Raw genomic sequence first — 10813 nt, forward strand, 5'->3', positions numbered from 1 at the left:
CAGAGATTTCTAGCTCTTAGTCTTAAGGGAATTTGAGCTGGTGTTCCATCTTCTGTAGCTGCTTCAAGATGTCAGGGGGTTGTAGTCCCTGCTTGTGGGAGCATAGAAATTTCTGGCTCTGCTCTTGAGTGTGGCTGGTTGGGCGTGGGGAGCAGGAGCATAGCCTCTGGCGAGGAGAAGTTTGTTGCAAAAGACTTTTGATCTGGAAGAAATAAACTGGGTGAGAAATTGTATACATGGTCTGAACAGAAGCAGGAGCAAGATGGAGTTCAGGTTATTCTTCAGAGTTTTTTGGAACACTGGAATTGGCATACTGTGGCAGTTTGCAAACTATGACTGAAATCATATGAGAAACATTTCTAGAATGACTTCTTGACTCTATTTGAAATTACTTAGTCACTGAAATTTCATTCCCCTCTTTTGGTTAACCTAATTCTATGATGCAAGGGCCAGGCTCATCCCTGGGAATCATGTCTCATGTTGCTAGGGAGACTTACACCCCTGGAAGTCATGTCCCACAATATAGGGCAGGAAGGTAGTGAGTTTATTTGTAGAGTTTGACTTAGAGAGAGAGAGAGGCCACATGTGAGCACCAAAAGAGGTTCTCTGAGGGTGACTCAGGCGTTAATTATAAGTGGGCTTATCTCTGCCATTAGCTTTGCTGTTACAGAGATGAATTTTGTAAGGGCAAGCCTCAAGATCCAGGGCTTGGCCTATTACACTGGAAGCCCCTGTTGCTTAAGAGAATAGCAAGAATTCCCCCAGTGGGGAAGTTCAACAGTTCTACGTTTTTCTCTAGTCACTTAAGGGACTTGGCAAATATTTTCGTTTTCTGATTAAGATTTCAGTCTTTATTCTAGTTCCATGTCAAATAAAGCTGAATTAGGTTGTTTAAAGAAACTGAATAAACCTGGTAAATTAGGTAGTATGCTACAAGAAATTTACATTTTGGAAGCTTTAGAGAACAGTAGTATAACTGACAAGTAAATTTAGTTGTTTTAATTGTAATTTTTCTAAAAATGGCTAAAACCATGAGTAACAACATTTAAAATCATACAGATCAGTATTAGGATATAACATGAACAGTGAGAAATTGTAACAGTTTTCCTTTAAGAGTGAAAATACTTGTCTTGTGAAATAAAAGATGATAAGGTCAACATAATCATCAACAAGGACATAATTCTGATATGATATAAAATCTTTGCTTTCTAGACAGAGTACTCGATGGTTAAGAAAAACTTTTTATAACCTTTCTTCAAGAGCAGTTTACCAGAGAGCAGCATTGACTATGACAGAAGTCATTCTTATAAACTCTTTGTAGTTTATAAGAATAAAACTTACTACTAATAAAACTTACTTTCTTGGACTTTCTACCTCCAAACTAAGGTTGTTAGTCAGCAATGACTACAAACAAGATTTACCTTCACAACTTTCTATAACTTTCCATATCCATTCAGTCAGCAATGACTACAACAAACGAAATTCACTTTCGTATGTTAGTTCACAAACTTAACACATTGCAAGACTATCCTCTGAGACAGCTGGAGGTCAGTAAGGTCTGCTGCTAAGGCATTCTTGAAGATACGGGTTTTGAAACCCTTGAGGCAGGACTGTCTAAGTAAGCAGGGCGTGAATCTTATCATTAAGTCCCTGCCATTTAAAAGCAAATAGGTATTGAGAGCCAGGGTGAAGAATAAAAACAAAAAATGTGTCTTTTAGCTCTACACCTGAGAACTTGAATGCAGGCAAGAGCTACTTGCTCCAGGATGCCTTCATTCCATTAGGATGCATTTATTTACTTAAAGATCTCCTTTGGGATGCCAAGAGGCTTTGATCTAGTAGGGGCCTAACTAACTGGGTTTACTAGTCTTAAAGTGGCACAAAGGAGTAAAGAGGATCCCTCCCAGAAGTGGGGTATGGCATTCAGGGACAATGAAAAATTGATGAGACACTAGGATGTCTCCAAGCTTACAGTGGAGAGAAGTACTGAAAGTTCTAATTCAGGCTTTACTGTCAGCTCCCATAACTAGGCAAGTCCAAGTGGAGGTCGGTACAAAGTGACAGTTGAAAACCAAGCAAGTGGCTCTATTATTTAATTAAGAAATCAGTCTTACCTGCCATGCCAAGTGTCACCTGAGGTTCCTCTAGGTTGATGGTCAGATACAAAGTCAGTGGAACTCTAAGTGGCCTCAGGCACCCTCAGTCTTCTTCACTTGCCTCAAGCAGGGCTCAGGGGGCTCTCCTGCCCCCCTTCAGGAGATGGTGCAGTTCCTGGGCCCAGTGCTTATGTTGGTGGCACTTGGGGCAAGACACTGGTGGGTCCTGAGGTCAAGGGTTGTTTTGAGGTTTCTGACACCCTCTCTGCCAGTGGCCCTCTGACCCGCAATTGAAGCAAGCCCTTAAAGGTCACAATTTGGGTGACCTCAAGGGAACAGGGTGCTTTTAATAGGGACTGCAATAAGTTGAGCCTGGTCTCTGATTTTCTGCTTACCTCTGTCTTCTCCTCTTCCTTGGCCTTGTCTCCACTGTTAAGGACAGGAAAGGCAGTTTTAATAGTGGGAGTTTAAATGCCCGTGGAGAGCTTTTTCAGCTTTCTCTGAATGTCAGGAGCAGACTGGCCAATGAAATGGGTGCCCAGCAAACTCTGACTTTCCTAGGAATCTGGGCTTACATTAGTAGACTTCTTTAGGGCTTCCACTAACCTCCCCTGCAACAGGACCAGGTTTTCCTCTTTCTGCTGAGTGACCTCTTTTAGCTTATTACAATTAACCGGCTTGGTGGTACATTGTTTCATGCCTTTTAGCAAACAACTTTTAAAAGGATATCATTAAGGAAACTGTTCCTCTAATGGAAATTGAAGCATCAAGATCATCTCAGCTCTTTGTATTGATAAAGCCATAAACATCTAGGTATAGGGAATTTCTGAGTACTTTCCCCGTCTTTTACAAACTGGAGGATAGTATTGTCACTGGAGTCCCATTGGAAGGCTGTGCTTCGCCATTTTTCACATTACATTAACTGTTGGAGTTTTCCTTTTTCTCTGGAAAAGCAAATAGAGGAGCCTCACTAGCGCCAGTGTGAAGCTTGTCATCCCAGCACATGTCAGAGCTGAGCATTTCCCTCTCCGTCAGCCCAATCTCTTAGAAACATGGGAAGTACAGTCGCTGGGCATCCCTGGGACATGTCACCAGAGTCCCCGCCTGTTCCTGCCAGGAGTTGTCTAGACCTACACTCCCAAGGTGGTCATTTTCTCCATCTGAGAGAAATGGAGGACAATGCTCCCAGGCATACCTTTGTTCTCTAGTTTCCTGTTTCCTGAGGGCTAAAAAGCAAGGATGCCCTAGAAGGGGAGCTTTGTATTCAGTGGCAGTGGGTTTCAATAGGGACTAAATGATCAAGGCCTGGAAGGGAGACACGCCTTTTGGAAAATACTCAATTCCCATGAGCATAGACCAGAGGTGGCGCCCTAGAATGTCAAGGAGAACACCTCGTTTGGTACAAGAATCCTTAGCCCAGAGTCCTGGGTTACAATAGGCAGAATGTCTCAACAGGTATCTAAAGGCAGACAGGAGAAAGGAGACTGTCGCAGAAGCAAGGGAGAGGACTTCTATCAAAGATGTAAAAAGAGGTACAGACCTAACAGGAGGGCGGGTCGGTATCCCCAGAGGAAAGAGTGTGAGGATGTCTCTGAGAGCTGAGGAGAAGCAGGTTAGGGAGGGACTAGTTTTGGCCTCCATTGGCCCCCTACCCAAACAGGGAGAAGCCCCCAGTCATATCTCAAGGCAACATGACCTGCCGCTCTGCGTCTCTTTGGGTCTGCACAGTATGAAGATGGGACTTCTGCCACCTCCAAGTAGGAAGCCAGAAAACTCAGAGGAGACCAAGTTTATGTCCTGGGAGAGCCAGATCAGATCCCCCAGATTCCTAGAGACATGGAGTTGCATGAAGACGTAGGAGAGGATGGCAATGAGCCAAGTGAGAGGAAAAAGCAAAAGCACGATGCCAAGCCTCCCCTCAATAGCCATGACTTACCAGTCCAGACAGTTGGAGAGGAGAAGTGTCTTCTTGCCAAAATATGTTACCAGATTTGGCTTCCTACGTTCTTGGCCATGCAGCAAGAAAGAATTCAAGGGTACAGCACAGAGAGTAAGCAGGCAGAAAATCTATTGAGTATGCATGCAAGGACATGCAGGCACTCTCACAGAGAAAGTGGTGAGTGGCAAGAGGCTTTGCCTAATTTTTACTTGGGTTGTTTGTCTTTTTATTATTAAGTTCTAAGATTTTTTTATATATTCGAGATACTAGATTCTTCCTGGATATGTGGTTTCCAATATTTTCTCCCATTGAGCAGGTTTTCTTTTCACATTCATGGTGAAGTCCTTTGATGCACAGAAGTGTTTAATTTTGAGATCTCACTTATCTATTTTTTTTCTTTCATTGTGTGTACTTGGGATACAAAGTCTAAGAAACCGTTGTCTGATACATTCCTGAAGATGCTTCCCTACATTTTCTTCTAGGAGTTTCCTGATTCTGGCTTTTATATTTAGGTCTTTGATCTATTTCAAGTTTTTGTATATAGTGTAAGTTAGGGGTCCTCTTTCATTCTTTTGCATATGGATATCCAGTTCTCCTGGCACCATTTATGGAAGAGACTCTTCTTTCCCAATTGCATGGACTTGGCAGACTTGCCAAAACTCAGTTGACCAACAATAAGTACATGGAATCTTGAATAGGGCATGAGATTTTGTTGGTTTGTCCAGGTTAGTGTGAAACCCTGATAAATCCCAGAGTGATTTGGACAGTGAATAAAGAAGTATTTGCAAAGTCCCCTTGTAGGGGTGGGGAGAAAGGGGAAAATATTCAACTTCCCCATTTGGAGAATTTCTCATATTCTTGCAAGCAGTGGGGACAGCCAAATCAAATAGGCCAAGCCCTTGATCCTGGGGTTTGCCCCTATGAAACTTATTCCTACAAGGGATAGTCTAAGCCGACTTAAAATTAGGCCTAAGAGTCATGCCCAGAGAACTTCTTTTGTTGCTCAGATGTGACCTCTCTCTCTTAGCTGACACAGCAAGTGAACTCACTGCCCTCCCTCCCATGTGAGACATGACTCTCAGGGGTATAAATCTCCCTGGCAACATGGGACAGAAATCCTGGAATGAGCCAAGACCCGGCATCAAGGGATTGAGAAAACCTTTTTGACCAAAGCAGGAAGAGAGAAATGAGAAAAAAATAAAGTGTCAGTGACTGAGAGATTCCAAGCAGAGTCAAGAGATTATCCAAGAGGTTATTCCTATACATTGTATAGATACCCCTTTTTAGTTTATAGTGTACTGGAGTGGTTAGAGAAAAGTATTTGAAACTGTAGAGCTTTGTTCCAGTAGCTTTGTTTCTTGAAAATTACTCCATAATGATATAGTTTTTACAATGTGATTGTGTGATTGTGAAAACCTTGTGTCTGATGCTCCTTTTATCTAGGATATGGACAGATGGGTTTAAAAATGGATAAAAATAAACAAATAATAGTGGAGACAAAGGTTAAAATGAATTGGGTGGACGGAATTGCTGGTAATCAATCAGAGGGAGGGGTAGGCAGTGTGGTATGTGTAGATTTTTTTCTTTTTTGTTTCTTTTTCTGGAGTGATGCAAATGCTAAAAAAAAATAGTAGTGGTGATGAGGACACAACTATGTGATGATATTGAGAACCATTAATTGTACACCATCTATGGAATGTTTGCATGTTAAGTTTTATTAATGAAATTAAAAAAAAAAATCAGTTGGCCATAGATATTAAGCTCTACTTCTGAACTCTCAATTCTATTCCGTTGGTCAATATATCTATACTTGTGCTAGTACCATACTGTTTTTGACCACTGTAGTTTTGTGTTATGCTTTAAAGTTAAGAACTTTGAGTCCTCCAACTTTGTTCTTAATTTTCAAGATGTCTTGGCTATTTGGGGCCCCATACTCTTCCAAATAAATTTGATAATTGACTTTTCCATGTCTGTAAAGTAGGCTATTGGAATTTTCGTTGGGATTGTGCTGAATCTTTAAATCACTTTGGGTAGAACTGACATCATCATGATATTTAGTCTTCCAATCCATGAACATAGAATATCCTTTCATTTGTTTGTGTCTTCTTTGATTTATTTTAGCAGTGTATTGTAGCTTTCTGTGTACAACTCCTTTACATCCTTGGTTAAATTTATTCCTAGATATTTTATTCTTTTAGTTGGCTGTTGTAAATGGACTTTTTTCATGATTTCCACTCAGATTTCTCATTACTAGTATAAAGAAACACTACTGATTTTTGCATGTTGATATTGTACCCTACCACTTTGATGAATTTATTAGTCCTAGTAGCTTTGTTGTAAAATTTGGGGGTCATTTACATAGGATCGTGTCATCTGCAAAAAGTAGAAGTTTTATTTCTTCCTTTCTTTTCTCTTTCTTGCCTAATTGCTATGGCTAGAACTTCCAGTACAATTTTGAATCACAGTGGTGATAGTGGACATCTTTGTATTATACTTGATCCTACAATAAAAGCTTTCAGTCTTTCACTATTGAGTACGATGTTAGCTGTGAGGTTTTTATATATGCTGTTTCCATTTGTTAAAGCTGCTGGAATGCACTATACCAGAAAGAGAATGGATTTTTAAAAGGGAATTTATTAGGTTGCAAGTTTACAGTTCTAAGGCCATGGAAATGTCCAAACTAAGGCATCCAGAGAAAGATTCTTAACTCCAAAGAAAGGAAAGGGCCGATGAAGTTGGGATTTCTCTCTCAGTGGGGAAGGCAAATGGTGAACTCTGCTAACTTTCTCTCCTCATTTCATAAGGCTTCCCTTGGGGCATTTTCCTTCTGCATCTCCAAAGATCTTTGGCTGTGTGGGCTCTATCAGCACTAAAGCTTTTTCCAAAATTGTTCCCTCTTAAAGGGCTGTAATAAGCAACTTCACCTTGAATGGGTGGAGACACAATCTCCATGGAAACCACCTAATCAAAAGGAATCATCCATAATTGGGTGGGTCACATCTCCATGGAAACCATCAAAGAGATCCCACCCAGCAATACTGAATGAGGATTAGAAAACATGGCTTTTCTGGAGATATACAATAGATCCAAACTGGCATGTATGCCCTTTATCATGTTGAGGAAGTATTCCTATTTTTCTAAGTGTTTTTATCAAGAAAGAATGCTGTATTTTGTCAAATGCTTTTCTGCATCAATTGTGATGACATGTTCTTTTCCCCTCATTTTGTTAATGTGGTGTATTAAAATTAATTGATTTTCTTACATTGAACCACCCTTGCATACCTGAGATAAAATCCACTTGGCCATGGTGTATAATTCCTTTAACAAGCTCTTGGATTCAGTTTACAAGTATTTTGTTGTGGATTTTTGCATTTATATTTTTAAGATAAATTGGTCTGTAATTGTCTTTTCTTGCAGTATCTTTACCTGGTTTTGGTATTGGGGTGATGTTTACCTCATAGAATAAGTTAGGTGGTGTTCTCTCCTCTTTAATTTTTTTTGAAGAGTTCTTACAGGATTGGTATTAATACTTGGAATGATTGGGAGAAGTCACGTGTGATGCCATCTGGTCCTGAGCTTTTCTTTGTTCAGAGATTTTTGATGACTGGCTCAATCTCTTTACTTGTAATTGGTCTGTTGACGTCTTCTGTTTCTTCTAGAGTCAGGGTAGGTTGTTTGTGTGTTTCTAAGAATTTGTGCATTTCATCTAGGTGGTCTAATTTGTTGACTTACAGTTGTTCATAGTATCCTCTTATAATCTTTTTTTATGTCTATGGGGTCAGTAGTAATGTACCCCCTCTCATTTCTGATTTTATTCATTTGTGTCTTCTCTTTTTTTTCTTTGTCAGTTTAGTTAAGGGTTTGTCAGTTTTATTGATTTTTTTAAAATAACCAACTTTTGATTTTGATATTTCTCTCTCTTGTTTTTTTATTCTCAATTTCATTTATTTCTACTCTAATTTTTATTTCTGTCCTTCTATTTGTTTGGAAATTAGTTTGCTGTTCTTTTACTAGTTCCTTCAGTTATGCAGTTAAGCCTTTGATTTTAGCTGTTTCTTCTTTTTTAATGTAAGCCTGTAGAGATAAAAATTTCTATCTCAGCCCTGTTTTTGCTTCATCCCATCAGTTTTGATATGTTGCCTCACCATTTTTATTCATCTCAAGATATTTACTGATTTCTCTTGCAATTTCTTCTTTGACCCACTGGTAAAACTTTCATCTATTTGTGCATTTTTCAGTTCTCCACCTGTTAATGATTTCCAACTTCATTTCATTATTGTTAGAGAAGATGCTTTGTATAATGTCAGCCTTTTAAAATTGATTGAGACGTGTTTTGTGAGCCAACATGTGGTCTAACCTGGGAAATAACCCATGTGCACTTGAGAAGAATGTATGTCATGCTGTTAGGAGTGCAGTGCTCTGCATGTTTCTGTTACAGAGCATATTTATCATATTATTCAAGTTCTCTGTTTCCTTATTGATCTGTCTAGATGTTCTGTCTATTGATGAGAGTAATGTTCAGCCTGTTATCTTGGAGGTAGCTGTTTCTCCCTTCAGTTTTACCAATGTTTGCCAGTATTTTGGGGCACTGTTGTTAGGTGCATTCATATTAATGATTGTTATTTCTTCTTAGTGGTGTCCCTTTTATTAGTGTATAATGTCATTCATTGTCTTTTATAACAACTTTTCACTTGAAGTCTATTTTGTCTATTCGTATTGCTACCCCACCTCTTTTTCAGTTATTATTTACATAGAATATCTTTTTCCATCCTGTCACTTTCAACCTCTTTGTTTCTTTGGGTCTGTGGTGGATCTCTTGTAAGCAACATATAGTGGATCATACTTTTTTATTCATTCTGCCAATCAGTGTCTTTCGAGTGGGTATTTTCATCCATTAGCATTCAGTATGATTACTCTAAAGGCAATACTTACTTCAGCCATTTTGTCCTTTGATTTTTATATGTCATATCTTTTTTTGTCTCTCTTTTCATTTATTGTGACCTCTTTTACTGCATAATTTATCTTTTTATGTATATGACTGGTCTCTTTCTCATTTCTGTTTCTGTATATTTTTAAATACTTTCTTTATGGTTTATATTACACTGCCTACATTATAACCTACTCATTTGAAAAGATACCAACTTCAACATCAATAACATACACATTCTCTGCTCCCATATCCCCCTGTTTCCCCTTTTTATGTTGTTTTTGTCCTACTTTACCACTCTTTATTTTGTGTGTCCATTATCAGGAAATATGCCTTTTTCTGTTCAATTTCAGTCTGACTCTTATAGGAATTAAAAAGTAGAGCTGTATATTGAGGATACGGCGCTATGGGGTTTTGCACTGACCCTTTTAGTTACCCTCACTGGTGATCTTCGCTTCTTCACACAGCTCCAAGCTATTCTCTCCTGTCTTTTCCTTTCAATTTGCAGAACTCACTTTAGTAATTCTTGTAGGATAACATTTGTTGACAAACTCTTTCAGTTTCTGTTTATATGTGAATATTTCAAACTCTCCCTCTATTTTTTTGAAGGATGATTTTGCCCAATAAATAATTTGGGGTTGGCAGTTTTTTTTTTCAGTACTTTAATTATATCATACCGCTGCCTTCTTGCCGCTATAGTTTTAGATGTGAAATCAGCATGTACGTTTATTGAGGATCCCTTGTATGTGATGAGTTGCTTTTCTCTTGTTGCTTTTAGAATTCTCTATCTTTGGCATTTGACATTCTGATTAATATGTATCTTGGAAAAGGTCTATTAGGATTTATTTTGTTTGGAGTATGTTACACTTTTATAAGCCATGAGAAGTTTTCTGCCATTATTTCCTCAAATATTCTTTCTGCCTCTTTTCCATTCTGTTCTCCTTCTGGGACGCTCATGATGTTTGCATATTTCATGCTGCCACTCAAATCCCTGAAAGACTGCTCAATTTGTTCTATTCTTTTCTCTATCTGTTCTTCTGACTGTATGATTTCAGGTGTCCTGTCTTCTAGTTTGCGATTCTTTCTTCTTCTGTTCAAATCTGCTGAAGTATGCTGTGCCGGTTTGAAAGGATTATGTACCCTGGAAAAGCTTTAATACTGATCCAATCTTGTGGAAGCAACTCAGTAATTTAATAATGTAGGTTGGAATCTTTTGATTAGACAGAGATGTGACTCCACCCATTCCAGATGGGTCTATAATTACTTAACTGGAATCCTTTAAAAGAGGAAACATTTTTGGAGAGAGCTTGAGACCCACAAGAGAGCACAAGAGCCATGAGGGCCACGAGAGTCCACACAGCCAGAGACCTTTGGAGATGAAGAAGGAAAATGCCCCCAGTGGAGCTTCATGATACAAGAAGCCTGGAGAGAAAACTATCAGATGTTGCCGTGTTCACCATGTGCCTTTCCAGTTGAGAGAGAAACCCTGAACTTCATCAGACTTTCTTGAGTGACAGTAATCTCTTGTTGGTGCCTTAATTTGGACATTTTTATAGCTTGCTTTAATTGAGACATTTTCACGGCCTTAGAACTGTAAACTTGCAACTGTTTCTGGTATGTTGCATTCCAGCAGCTAGCAAACTAGAATGTATGCCTCTAGTGTATTTTTAAGTTCTGCTATTGTGCCTTTCATCCCCATAATTTCATTTATGTTTCTTTAAAAAAAAAAACATTTATTGTGAAATATAGCATATATGCAAAAAACTGATACATTTCAAAGTACATTTTAACAAGTAGTTATAAAACAAATTTCAAAGTATGGTATGGGTTACATTTCCACAATTTCAGGCA

The sequence above is a fragment of the Tamandua tetradactyla genome, chromosome 16, assembly GCF_023851605.1.
Source record: "Tamandua tetradactyla isolate mTamTet1 chromosome 16, mTamTet1.pri, whole genome shotgun sequence".
Taxonomy (NCBI): domain Eukaryota; kingdom Metazoa; phylum Chordata; class Mammalia; order Pilosa; family Myrmecophagidae; genus Tamandua; species Tamandua tetradactyla.